At 47.1% G+C, this 14,150-nt stretch overlaps 1 protein-coding gene across 1 annotated transcript in view; it reads right to left on the bottom strand.

Moving 5' to 3' along the window:
• The window catches only part of LOC134915101 (cytochrome c oxidase assembly protein COX18, mitochondrial), a 124,366-nt gene extending 115,690 nt beyond the window's left edge, over nt 1-8,676 (bottom strand). Inside the window, exon 1 of the mRNA XM_063920097.1 lies at nt 8,448-8,676. The gene's annotated coding sequence lies outside the window, so the exon portion shown is untranslated. The remainder of the gene's footprint in view (nt 1-8,447) is intronic.
• Between the last annotated feature and the right edge of the window lie 5,474 nt (nt 8,677-14,150).

Raw genomic sequence — 14,150 nt, 5'->3', positions numbered from 1 at the left:
GGATAGCCTCCTGCTTTCTATCAGCAGATTCCTTCAGGGCGGCCGTATCCGGAGACGGTAGTGCCACCTTCTTCGACAAGCGTATGAGCGCTTTATCCACCCTAGGGGATGTTTCCCAGCGTGACCTATCCTCTGGCGGGAAAGGGTACGCCATTAGTAACCTCTTAGAAATTACCATCTTTTTATCAGGGGAAGCCCACGCTTCTTCACACACTTCATTTAACTCTTCAGATGGAGGAAAAGCTACTGGTAGTTTTTTCTCTCCAAACATTATACCCTTTTTTGTGGTACCGGGGGTAACATCAGAAATGTGCAACACATTTTTCATTGCCTCAATCATGTAACGTGTGGCCCTACTGGAAGTTACATTAGTCTCTTCATCGTCGACACTGGAGTCAGTATCCGTGTCGACATCTGTGTCAACCATCTGAGGTAGCGGGCGTTTTAGAGCCCCTGATGGTTTTTGAGACGCCTGGGCAGGCACAGGCTGAGAAGCCGGCTGTCCCACATTAGGTATGTCGTCAAACCTTTTATGTAAGGAGTCGACACTATCACGTAATTCCTTCCACAGCACCATCCACTCAGGTGTCGACCCCGCAGGGGGTGACATCACATTTACAGGCATCTGCTCCGCCTCCACATAAGCCTCCTCATCAAACATGTCGACACAGCCGTACCGACACACCGCAAACACACAGGGAATGCTCTGACAGAGGACAGGACCCCACAAAGCCCTTTGGGGAGACAGAGAGAGAGTATGCCAGCACACACCAGAGCGCTATATAACACTGGGATCCCACTATCAATGAGTGTTTTCCCTATAGCTGCTTTTTTATATATATTACATATATATATATATATCTATACTGCGCCTAAATTTAGTGCCCCCCCTCTCTTTTTTACCCTTCTGTAGTTTTCTCAGACTGCAGGGGAGAGCCAGGGAGCTTCCTTCCAGAGGAACTGTGAGGGAAAAATGGCGCCAGTGTGCTGAGGGAGAAGCCCCGCCCCCTTTTCGGCTGACTTTCTCCCGCTTTTTCTGTGATACTGGCAGGGGTAATTTTACATCTATATAGCCTCTGGGACTATATATGATGTATATTTTGCCAGCCAAGGTGTTATCTATTGCCCTCAGGGCGCCCCCCCCCCAGCGCCCTGCACCCATCAGTGACCGAAGTATGAGGTGTACATGAGGAGCAATGGCGCACAGCTGCAGTGCTGTGCGCTACCTTGGTGAAGACCGAAGTCTTTTGCCGCCGATTTTCCGGACCTTCTTCGTGCTTCTGGCTCTGTAAGGGGGACCGCGGCGCGGCTCCGGGAACGAACACCAAGGTCGGGTCCTGCGGTCGATCCCTCTGGAGCTAATGGTGTCCAGTAGCCTAAGAAGCCCAAACTACCACCTGTTAGGTAGGTTCGCTTCTTCTCCCCTTAGTCCCTCGCTGCAGTGAGTCTGTTGCCAGCAGATCTCACTGAAAATAAAAAACCTAAATATACTTTCTTTCTAGGTGCTCAGGAGAGCCCCTAGTGTGCATCCAGCTCGGCCGGGCACAAGAATCTAACTGAGGTCTGGAGGAGGGTCTTAGTGGGAGGAGCCAGTGCACACCAGTAGTCTAAAAGCTTTCTTTGTAGTTGTGCCCAGTCTCCTGCGGAGCAGCTAATCCCCATGGTCCTTACGGAGTCCCCAGCATCCACTTAGGACGTTAGAGAAATATATATATATATATACATACTACTTTGTCATCATCACTTTTGTAAAGGCGCGCATTATTGTTTTTTGAATCACCACCTGAATTTGTGGATGTGGCTATGGCTGCTGTGCACAGTGTGTTGATGGTACTACTACTGGCTGTGAAAAATTTTTTTTGTGTGTCCATGATATTAAAAAAAAATCTACTGTAAACCGTGACTGTACATAATAAGATTTTACTTACCGATAAATCTATTTCTCGTAGTCCGTAGTGGATGCTGGGCCTCCGTAAGGACCATGGGGAATAGCGGCTCCGCAGGAGACAGGGCACAAAATAAAAGCTTGAGAGATCAGGTGGTGTGCACTGGCTCCTCCCCCTATGACCCTCCTCCAAGCCAGTTAGGATACTGTGCCCGGACGAGCGTACATAATAAGGAAGGATATTGAATCCCGGGTAAGACTCATACCAGCCACACCAATCACACCGTACAACTCGTGATCTGAACCCAGTTAACAGTATGATAAATTTAAAGGAGCCTCTGAAAGGATGGCTCAACAATAATAACCCGAATTTTTTGTAACAATAACTATATACAAGTATTGCAGACAATCCGCACTAGGGATGGGCGCCCAGCATCCACTACGGACTACGAGAAATAGATTTATCGGTAAGTAAAATCTTATTTTCTCTAACGTCCTAAGTGGATGCTGGGACTCCGTAAGGACCATGGGGATTATACCAAAGCTCCCAAACGGGCGGGAGAGTGCGGATGACTCTGCAGCACCGAATGAGAGAACTCCAGGTCCTCCTCAGCCAGGGTATCAAATTTGTAGAATTTAGCAAACGTGTTTGCCCCTGACCAAGTAGCTGCTCGGCAAAGTTGTAAAGCCGAGACCCCTCGGGCAGCCGCCCAAGATGAGCCCACTTTCCTTGTGGAATGGGCTTTTACTGATTTTGGCTGTGGCAATCCTGCCACGGAATGTGCAAGCTGAATTGTACTACAAATCCAACGAGCAATCGTCTGCTTTGAAGCAGGAGCACCCAGCTTGTTGGGTGCATACAGGATAAACAGCGAGTCAGTTTTCCTGACTCCAGCCGTCCTGGAAACATATATTTTCAAGGCCCTGACAACGTCCAGCAACTTAGAGTCCTCTAAGTCCCTAGTAGCCGCAGGTACCACAATAGGTTGGTTCATGTGAAATGCAGAAACCACCTTAGGTAGAAATTGAGGACGAGTCCTCAATTCCGCCCTGTCAGAATGAAAATTTAGGTAAGGGCTTTTACATGATAAAGCCGCCAATTCTGACACACGCCTAGCTGAAGCCAAGGCCAACAGCATCGACACCTTCCACGTGAGATATTTTAAATCTACCGTAGACAATGGTTCAAACCAGTGTGATTTTAGAAATCTCAACACAACATTGAGATCCCAAGGTGCCACTGGAGGCACAAAAGGAGGCTGTATGTGCAGCACCCCTTTCACAAATGTCTGAACTTCAGGTACTGAAGCCAGTTCTTTCTGGAAGAATATCGACAGGGCCGAAATTTGAACCTTAATGGACCCTAATTTTAGGCCCATAGACAGTCCTGTTTGCAGGAAATGCAAGAAACGACCCAGTTGAAATTCCTGTGTAGGGGCCTTCTTGGCCTCACACCACGCAACATATTTACGCCAAATGCGGTGATAATGTTTTGCGGTTACTTCCTTTCTGGCTTTTACCAGAGTAGGGATGACTTCTTCTGGAATGCCCTTGTCCTTCAGGATCCGGCGTTCAACCGCCATGCCGTCAAACGCAGCCGCGGTAAGTCTTGGAACAGACAAGGCCCCTGCAGTAGCAGGTCCTGTCTTAGAGGTAGAGGCCACGGTTCGTCCGTGAGCATCTCTTGAAGTTCCGGGTACCAAGACCTTCTTGGCCAATCCGGAACCACGAGTATAGTTCTTACTCCTCTCCTTCTTATGATTCTCAATACTTTCGGTATGAGGGGCAGAGGAGGGAATACATACACTGACTGGTACACCCACGGCGTTACCAGAGCGTCCACTGCTATTGCCTGAGGGTCCCTTGACCTGGCGCAATATCTGTCCAGTTTTTTGTTTAGACGTGACGCCATCATGTCCACCTTTGGTCTTTCCCAACGGTTTACAATTTGGTGGAAGACTTCTGGGTGAAGTCCCCACTCTCCCGGGTGAAGGTCGTGTCTGCTGAGGAAGTCTGCTTCCCAGTTGTCCACTCCCGGAATGAACACTGCTGACAGTGCTATCACATGATTTTCCGCCCAGCGAAGAATCCTTGCAGTTTCTGCCATTGCCCTCCTGCTTCTCGTGCCGCCCTGTCTGTTTATGTGGGCGACTGACGTGATGTTGTCCGACTGGATCAACACCGCCTGACCCTGAAGCAGAGGTTTTGCTTGAATTAAGGCATTGTAAATGGCCCTTAGTTCTAGAATGTTTATATGAAGAGATGTTTCCATGCTTGACCACAAGCCCTGGAAATTCCTTCCCTGTGTGACAGCTCCCCAGCCTCTCAGGCTGGCATCCGTGGTTACCAGGATCCAATCCTGAATGCCAAATCTGCGGCCCTCTAGTAGATGAGCCCTCTGAAGCCACCACAGGAGAGACACCCTTGTCCTTGGCGACAGGGTTATCCGTTGATGCATCTGAAGATGCGATCCGGACCATTTTCCCAGTAGATCCCACTGAAAAGTTCTTGCATGGAATCTTCCGAATGGAATCGCTTCGTAAGAAGCCACCATTTTTCCCAGGACCCTTGTGCACTGATGCACTGAGACCTGTCCTGGTTTTAGGAGGTTCCTGACTAGCTCGGATAACTCCCTGGCCTTCTCCTCCGGGAGAAACACCTTCTTCTGGACTGTGTCCAGAATCATTCCTAAGAACAGTAGACGTGTCGTTGGAATCAGCTGCGATTTTGGAATATTTAGAATCCATCCGTGCTGACTTAGCACTACCTGAGATAGTGCCACTCCGACTTCTAACTGTTCCTTGGTTCTTGCCCTTATCAGGAGATCGTCCAAGTAAGGGATAATTAAGATGCCTTTTCTTCGTAGAAGAATCATCATTTCGGCCATTACCTTGGTAAAGACCTGAGGCGCCGTGGACAATCCAAACGGCAGCGTCTGAAACTGATAATGACAGTTTTGTACTACAAACCTGAGGTACCCTTGGTGAGAAGGATATATTGGGACGTGGAGATAAGCATCCTTGATGTCCAGCGACACCATATAGTCCCCCTCTTCCAGGTTCGCTATCACCGCTCTGAGTGACTCCATCTTGAATTTGAACCTTTTTATGTAAGTGTTCAAAGATTTTAGATTTAATATTGGTCTCACCGAGCCGTCCGGCTTCGGTACCACAAATAGTGTGGAATAATACCCCTTCCCCTGTTGTAAGAGGGGTACCTTGATTATCACCTGCTGGGAGTACAGCTTGTGAATGGCTTCCAGAACTGCCTCCCTGTCGGAGGGAGACTTTGGTAAAGCAGACTTCAGGAACCGATGAGGAGGAAACGCCTCGAATTCCAGTTTGTACCCCTGTGATACTACCTGTAGAATCCAGGGATCCACTTGCGAGTGAGCCCACTGCGCGTTGAAATACTTGAGACGGGCCCCCACCGTGTCTGAGTCTGCTTGTAAAGCCCCAGCGTCATGCTGAAGACTTGGCAGAAGCAGGGGAGGGCTTCTGCTCCTGGGAAGCGGCTGCATGGTGCTGCCTTTTTCCTCTTCCTCTGCCCTTGGGCAGAAAAGAGTGACCTTTTGCTCGCTTGTACTTATGGGAACGAAAGGACTGAGTTTGAAAAGACTGTGTCTTTTTCTGTTGATGTGAAGTAACCTGGGGTAAAAAGGTGGATTTTCCAGCCGTTGCCGTGGCCACCAGGTCTGTTAGACCAGCCCCAAATAACTCCTCCCCCTTATACGGCAATACTTCCATGTGCCGTTTGGAATCTGCGTCCCCTGACCACTGTCTGGTCCATAATGCTCTTCTGGCAGAGATGGACATTGCGCTTACTCTTGATGCCAGGGTACAAATATCCCTCTGCGCATCACGCATATATAGCAATGCATCCTTTAAATGTTCTATAGTTAACAGAATATTGTCCCTATCCAGGGTATCAATATTCTCAGTCAGGGAATCCGCCCATGCGACTCCAGCACTGCACATCCAGGCTGATGCGATTGCTGGTCGCAGTATAACACCAGTATGTGTGTATATACTTTTCAGGATATTTTCCAGCCTCCTATCAGCTGGTTCTTTGAGGGTGGCCGTATCAGGGGACGGTAACGCTACTTGTTTAGATAAACGTGTGAGCGCCTTATCTACCCTAGGGGGTGTTTCCCACCGTGCCCTAACCTCTGGCGGGAAAGGGTATAGTGCTAATAACTTATTAGAAATTAGCTGTTTTTTATCGGGGGAAACCCACGCTTTATCACACACCTCATTTATTTCCTCAGACTCAGGAAAAACTATTGGCAGTTTTTTCACACCCCACATAATACCCGCCTTTGAGGTATTTGTAGTGTCAGAAAGGTTTAATGCCTCTTTCATTGCCGTGATCATGTAACGTGTGGCCCTACTGGACATTACGTTTGTCTCGTCACCGTCGACACTAGATTCAGTATCTGGATCTGGATCAGTGTCGACCCACTGAGGTAGCGGCCGTTTTAGGGCCCCTGAGGGTGTCTGAGACGCCTGAACAGGCACTAATTGATTTGCCGGCTTTCTCATGTCGTCAACAGTTTTTTGTAAATTGCTGACATTATCACTTAATTGCTTAAACACAATCATCCAGTCAGGTGTCGACTCCCTAGGGGGTGACATCACTAACACAGGCAACTGCTCCGCCTCCACCTCATTTTCCTCCTCATACATGTCGACACACGCGTACCGACACACAGCACACACACCGGGAATGCTCTGATAGAGGACAGGACCCCACTTAGCCCTTTGGAGAGACAGAGGGAGAGTCTGCCAGCACACACCCAGCGCTATATATATACAGGGATAACCTTATATAAGTGTTAATCCTTTATAGCTGCTGTTAATCTAGTTATTTGCTGCCAAAATGCCCCCCCTTCTCTTTTTTACCCTGAATCAGATGCAGTACTGCAGGGGAGAATCAGGGAGCCGTCCTTCCAGCGGAGCTGTGAGGGAATAATGGCGCCAGTGTGCTGAGGAGATAGGCCCCGCCCCTTCACGACGTCCTTAACTCCCGCTTTTTTGTGTAAAATGGCAGGGGAAAAAATACATCCATATAGCCCTGGAGCTATATGTGATGTATTCCTTTTGCCAGCTAAGGTATATGTGTGTTATATTGCGTCTCAGGGCGCTCCCCCCCAGCGCCCTGCACCCTCAGTGACCGGAGTGTGAAGTGTGCTGAGAGCAATGGCGCACAGCTGCGGTGCTGTGCGCTACCTTAGTCTTGAAGACAGGATGTCTTCTGCCGCCGCTTTCACCGGACCTTCGTCTCTTCTGGCTCTGTAAGGGGGACGGCGGCGCGGCTCCGGTGACCCATCCAGGCTGAACCTGTGATCGTCCCTCTGGAGCTAACGTCCAGTAGCCTAAGAAGCCCAATCCACTCTGCACTCAGGTGAGTTCGCTTCTTCTCCCCTTAGTCCCACGATGCAGTGAGCCTGTTGCCAGCAGGACTCACTGAAAATAAAAAAACCTAACTAAACTTTTATTCTAAGCAGCTCTGGAGAGCTACCTAGTTTGCACCCTTCTCGGCCGGGCACAAAAATCTAACTGGCTTGGAGGAGGGTCATAGGGGGAGGAGCCAGTGCACACCACCTGATATCTCAAGCTTTTATTTTGTGCCCTGTCTCCTGCGGAGCCGCTATTCCCCATGGTCCTTACGGAGGCCCAGCATCCACTTAGGACGTTAGAGAAATTTGGATTATTCCCAATGCGGAGAATCTCATTAATACAGTCTTTTAAAAGTTAGCCTTGTATAGTCTATTTCATTCATAAACTAAACAAACTCTCCACTGCGGGAGCATTACGTGTTTAACCCGTGAGGTAGTTCAGCCGGATGAGAGGAATCCTCAAACCAAGGGAGGTTAGTTCTAGCTGTGGGACTCTGCACACAACAATAGCCTGTAGCTAATTGAGCTCCCGTCTTACGAGCACTGCAAGTTTCGTCCTCCACATGTAATGCTCCCTCAGTGGAGAGTTTGTATTGTGATTGCAGAACGTTGTTTATGAATGAAATAGACTATACAGGGTTAACTTTTAAAAGACTATTAATGAGAGTCTCCGCATTGGGAATAATCCAAATATATACAGTCGCGGTTTACAGTAGACATTTTAAAATATCATGGACAGATAAAAACATTTATTGGTGTATACACAAATATATAAGATCCACCTCCCTGAGATATTAAGTATGAAGTGTTATTGTATTAGTGCAGTGGTTCCCAAACTTTTTTGAATCATGGTGCCCTAGAGTATCAGAATTTTTTTTCACGGCACCCCTAGGCCAATAATTTCTTATTGAGAAATTTAGAAAGAATTATTAAATTAAGTAGATTGTGTTTATACATCATCCTTAGGCTCAATTGTGTGGTGAGGGACAAGATGTGTGTGTAATTATTTAAATTTAGTTGCTGGAGCTATTTGCATTTTTGCCATGCTGCTTCTTAAACAGCGCAGGGAGAAATCCGTTCTCTTATTAATGAATGTTGTTGTATGTCACATTCACAACTGTATGTGGATATTTGTATTGTGTACTTCATATTATTATTACTTGCCTGAGCTGGTATAAACAGTGAAATCACTCTGAATCCTCCTCAGCTCGGTGTGTCTGTGAGGGCGGAAGTTATTTACTGCCCTCTCATGCTGTCACTTCCTGGTCCTGATCACGAAGGGAACATAGACACAACCATTTGCTGTGTGAGTGACTATGCTCTGATTGGCTCTCTGAGTCAGTGAGAGCCAATCAGAGCTAGCAGTGGGCCCTGTTGCCTAGCACCAGCCTAGAGAGGGGAGGGAGTGACGGAACTAAACAGGCTCATGTCTGAAGCAGACAGAGAGAGAGCGAGAGTCAGACAGCCTCCAACGAACCTAGGAAGTTTCCTTGTTACAAACAAAACAGCCAGGGAAGGCATAGCTACTGTATTAGGAACTAGAAAAAACAAGCCACCATCAGAACACCATCAGATTATTACCATTCGATGGTGACAAACAGTGGAAGGGCACCTTTAAATGCTAAAAAGAAAAACACTGATGGTTCAGAAGCCTCAGCGTCTCCTCCCTCTCTCTTATGATCTGTGAGGATGGGTATTTTTTTTTTTTTATATATTGGATAAAATAGGGATCCGGTCTGAAGATCGACAGTGTCTAGATCGACAATGTTTAGGTCTACCACTATAGGTCGACAGTCACAAGGTCGACAGGGTCAGAAGGTTGACATGTTCTAGGTCGACAGGTCAAAATGTCGACATGAGTTTTCCAATTTTTTTTCTTTTTTTACTTTTTCATACTTAACGATCCGCGTAGACTACGACTGGAACGGTAATCTGTGCCGAGCGAAGCGAGCCATGCGAGGGGACACGGTGCACTAATTGGGGTTCCCGGTCACTCTACGAAGAAAAGGACACCAAAAAAAAATATCAAAAACTCATGTTGACCTTTTGACCTAGAACATGTTGACCTTCTGACCCTGTCGACCTAGTGACTGTCGACCTATAGTGGTCGACCTAAATATTATCAACCTAGACACTGTCGATCTAATGATCCATACCCCACATATGTAGTAATATGTTATATCGGTAAGGGAAGGGATGGATGCAGTATATAAAAAATATTTCTCTTACGTTCTAGAGGATGCTGGGGTCGACATTAGTACCATGGGGTATAGACGGGTCCCTTAGGAGCCATGGGCTCTTTAAGAGTTTAATAGTGTGGACTGGCTCCTCCCTCTATGCCCCTCCTACCAGACTCAGTTTAGAAAATGTGCCCGGTGGAGTCGGTCACAGCTAGGGGAGCTCCTAGGGGCTTTTCTAGTTTTATTAGTTTTTTAGAGATGCTAGGTACAGGGAGGCAGCTGGCAACAGCCTCCCTGCTTTGTAGGACCCAACCCTTGATGTTAACGGCTCCTATCTCCGCTGACAGGACACTGAGCTCCTGAGGGTGTTGATCGCTAGCCCCCGAGGTGACCGCTCGCTCCTGCAGCACTGCAGCCACCGCATAACAGAGCCAGAAGATGCAGTGGTGAGTATGATGCCGGCGCCCCGGTAAGCGGGGCACCAGCGGGAATGGCGGCACAAGGGTGGGAGCGCAGCGCTGAAGCTGCGCTCCGGAGGGCACAGAGGTACAGGTTATGAGAGGCGCCCTGGGCCAGCACAATACCCTAACACTGGTCAACTAAGCTAACAAGGGCTAATCCCGCTGTTAGCAGCAAACACACCTCAGGCCATAATAAATGACGCGCCATTACAAGGGGCGGGGCTTCTCAGAGCAGATCCAGCACTCACCAGTGCCATTTTCTCCCTGCAGATCACACTACAGAGACGCTGACAGGGTGTGCTGCCCTCCACTTAACTCCAGTTATCCTCTGCGGTACCAAGGTGTTATAGAAAGGGGGGGGGGGAGGGAGGGTTATTAACTGTTTAATCTATTAAGGTTACTCAGTCAGCACCAGGCATTTATCATAATAACATACCCTCCAACATTTTACACCTAAAAATCGGTACAAATTAGAAAAGGGGGCGTGGTCACGGGTTTTCCTATACTTTCAATGGAAGTTTGAAAATCAGTACAGACCATAAAAAAAGTACTGTACCTATTAAAAAGGTACAGTTGGAGGGTATGTAATAACTGCCTACTATGGCGCTGTGTGTGCTGGCTCCTTATACTCTGTGTCTCTCTGAAGGTACTTTGGGGGAAACTGTGTCTGACATTTTCCTGTGTGTGTATGTGTATATATCTCACATTACCATGTCTAGGGACTCGTCCTCATTCTGAGTTGATCGCTCGCTAGTGGCTTTTAGCAGCAGTGCAAACGCTAGGCCGCCGCCCTCTGGGAGTGTATCTTAGCTTAGCAGAAGTGCAAACGAAAGGATCGCAGCATTGCTACAAAAAAAGATTGTGCAGTTTCAGAGTAGCTCGAGACTTACTCCTAGCTAACGATCACTTCAGTCTGTTTAGTTCTTGTTTTGACGTCACAAACACGCTGTCACAACTGAGGGTTTTGGCTGACAGGAGAAAGCCTCAGTTGTAGGGGCTGAGAGGAACTTAAACCGTGGAGGTTTAATCAGACACCTGGACATGTAAGTGTTAAAAGGAAACCCGAAGGTGTGACCATGACAACCAGGTAAAAGTCAAAATAAAAGTTTATTAACAGACTCCGTGTAAACAAACAGCATTCAAGGTAAATAATGGCAATGATAAATAATATGATTCCTGGAGCACTCTGACCATGAAATGGTTACACAGGACACTGGTAGGTAAGAACAGCTGTTACAGTCCTTAGATGGAATAACCTTACCAGGCCTGGCTGTAGTAGTGAAGATATCCAAGGAACATGCCAGTAGATGGAACAGATGAAGTTGGTAACTTGAATCAGCTGTTGTAATTGCTGGATGGAACCAGCCAGGTGGTAAGACACTGTCAAAGTCAGAAAAATATCACGCTACACACTGCCTTATATGCACCTCATGCGAGTGCCTGCTGCGTGTGCATGAGCCCTCCCGTGCGTGCGCATACTCTCAGTTGCGTGCACCCGCAGGCGCACGGTATGTGCATTTACGGTAGAGTTTGTGTGCGTCTAGCGGGCGACTCAATCGTAAAATATTTTAGTCATATAATGTATTTTGTAGATTATGGTCCCTTTGATAGAATCTGAAAGTTTAGTTAATGTAGTATGTTCAGAGACAAAGAGATCCCTCTTTGTATGATACGAAGGGTCAGACAGGGGTTACACAGTGGTGTTTAGTATCCATCGGAAGAGAATATAATTAGCAATATTCCGGTGTTGGTTTGAAGCGGATTAATCGCTCGTGCGTATAGTTATGGACATAAGAAGTTTATGGACATTTACAATATTTGCACTTTATTACCCATGCGGCGGGAAACCCAGTTTCCCACCCACCTGAGCAGTTAGGAATAGTCACAGCCCACCTGTATGAACCAACCTATGACCTTTTGTTATAATGCGAAGACGAATTCCTGTGTCCAATGAACAATAAGAATGTAGGGACCATTGTACTGTATTGTGTGTAGTGTATAAAAGGACAAGCCGATCTGGGCCAGCTCTCTACTCTCTTCAACGGTTCTCATTGCTGATAATCGGGAGCTGGATATCCAGAAAAGGCGCTTGCGATTGTTTCCCCTGGTGCGTAAGTTCTCTGCAACCATATTGTCTCTTATTTAATGTTATAAGCCATTCTCTCTCTCCTCCCCCCCCCCCTTTAAATGTATTTGTATCTGTATTGTATTTTATGTGTAGTGATTCGGTTAGGTATTTTATGTTATCTTGGTAGTGTATGACTTGTATTGTATTATTCTTTTACAATTGAACGTTCATTCTCTTCCTTAAAGGTGTTGTGACCATAGACCGGTATTAGAGTGTTTATTATATTGCTAAAGGGTTCTCGGAGCGTCACATACGCTCATACAGCTTTTAAGCTAACAAGGTTACACTGTGTTGCATTTACACCTTATCACTGCACAAGGGTTTACAGTATAAGTACATTGTATATGGTATAGTTATAAAGGTTTAACACTGTGAGCGTCAGCGCCGCTTGTGATCTCCTCGTGGTCCCGAGCGTCCGCTACGCTGGTAGCGTATCATTACGTTAGTCGGCAGCCTATAGCGTGCTTGCCTTTACGCTCTAAGCCGTGAGCGAACGTGCCGCTCGTGCGTCTCATCCACGGCTAAGCGTTCGTTACGCTACGTGCGTACTCTTACGGTATTCCATACGCCAATTGCGTACTGTGTTCTTTAACCTTTTAGAGTATTCTATACAAGGTATAGAATAGGCATTGTCAATTGGGGACTCGCCCGCTCTTCACATATCTGCACTAGGTAATTCCAGCAGACATTATCGGTCAGCAAAAGGCGGGAGGTAATATTCCTCGTAGTGCTGACCAGATAAGCGTCTGCTTCGCTTAGTAAGGAGTGCTGAAGGAATCCAGAACCGGAAGGTAGGAACAGTACGTTATTGTCTTTTAAAACCTGTTTAGTTTCTGTTTTGCGAACGTAAGCAATAAGCATACACATCTGTATTTCTTGTTTAGTATTGTTTTCGTGCCTCATTCTCCTGATTGCAACATACTAGTGATAAACGTGTTGAGACATTTGTTGTTATTAATAGTTAAAAGTAATATTTAAGGGAATAATTGTAAAAGGCACGTACACAATCTCGCCTAGAATACAAGGGAGATTTGAGTGGTGGTCAGTGAAGGATTACTGTCACAACTGAGGGCCTGAGCTGACGGGAGGCAGCCTCAGTTGTAGGGGCTGAGATGTACCGGAACCTGGGAGGTTGTATCAGACCCCTGGACATGTAAGTAACATGAATAATAACTGCCCGAAGGCGTGACCACGACAACTTGGATAAAAGTCAATGATGTTTATTATGACAACTCCGCAACACAGCAGCAGTAAAAGAAAACGTAAAAGTCAGCAAAGAATAAATACAGTTCCTGGGTACTACAGGATGGCAGGAGCCACAGGGCACTGGTAGTGTGAGATAGTTCTTATGATCTTCTAGATGGAAAGTCCTTACCAGGCCCGACTGTAGCAATGGAGATAACCCAGGATTGTGCCAGCTGGTGTTCCAGGAAAAGCTGGGTTGCTGAAGATAAAACAGCTGCTGTGGATACTGGCTGGAACCAGACTGTTGTTAGCACGGAGTGGATACTGGCTGGAACCAGTTAAATAATAAATGAACTTGGGAGCGATGAAATATGAACTGAAATGTAGAACTTGAGAGCGGAGAAATAATAATACCGGTGGAGAGTGGTAAAGTGTAGAAAGGACACCGGCCCTTTAAGGGAAGCTGTACTCTGCTGGAAGCTGAGCTGGAAGCAGGTAATGTTGTAGCTGGAAACAGATGAATCCACAATGGATTGGAGAGTCAGGCTACACCGCAGGTGGAATGCTGGTGCGGGTCTCTATGGTGGAAGTCTTGAGACAGGAGCTGGAACCTGGAAGACAATCACAGGAGAGAGACAAACAGGAACTAGGTTTGACAACCAAAGCACTGACGCCTTCCTTGCTCAGGCACAGTGTATTTATACCTGCAGCAAGGAAGGGATTGGCTAGGCAATTATGCAGATTATCAATACTGAGAACAGATTTATGGAAATGATCAGCTGACAGAATCCAAGATGGCTGCGCCCATGCAGACACTTGGAGGGAAGTTTGGTTTGTAATCCATGTGGTAATGAAAACAGTAATGGCGGCGCCGGCAACCGGAGACAGGAGGCGCCAGGCTGACAGATGCACA

Source organism: Pseudophryne corroboree, chromosome 1 (assembly GCF_028390025.1).
Source record: "Pseudophryne corroboree isolate aPseCor3 chromosome 1, aPseCor3.hap2, whole genome shotgun sequence".
NCBI classification, from domain to species: Eukaryota; Metazoa; Chordata; class Amphibia; order Anura; family Myobatrachidae; genus Pseudophryne; species Pseudophryne corroboree.
The sequence above is the reverse complement of the archived record's forward strand: the minus strand, read 5'-3'. Positions and strand labels throughout refer to the sequence as shown.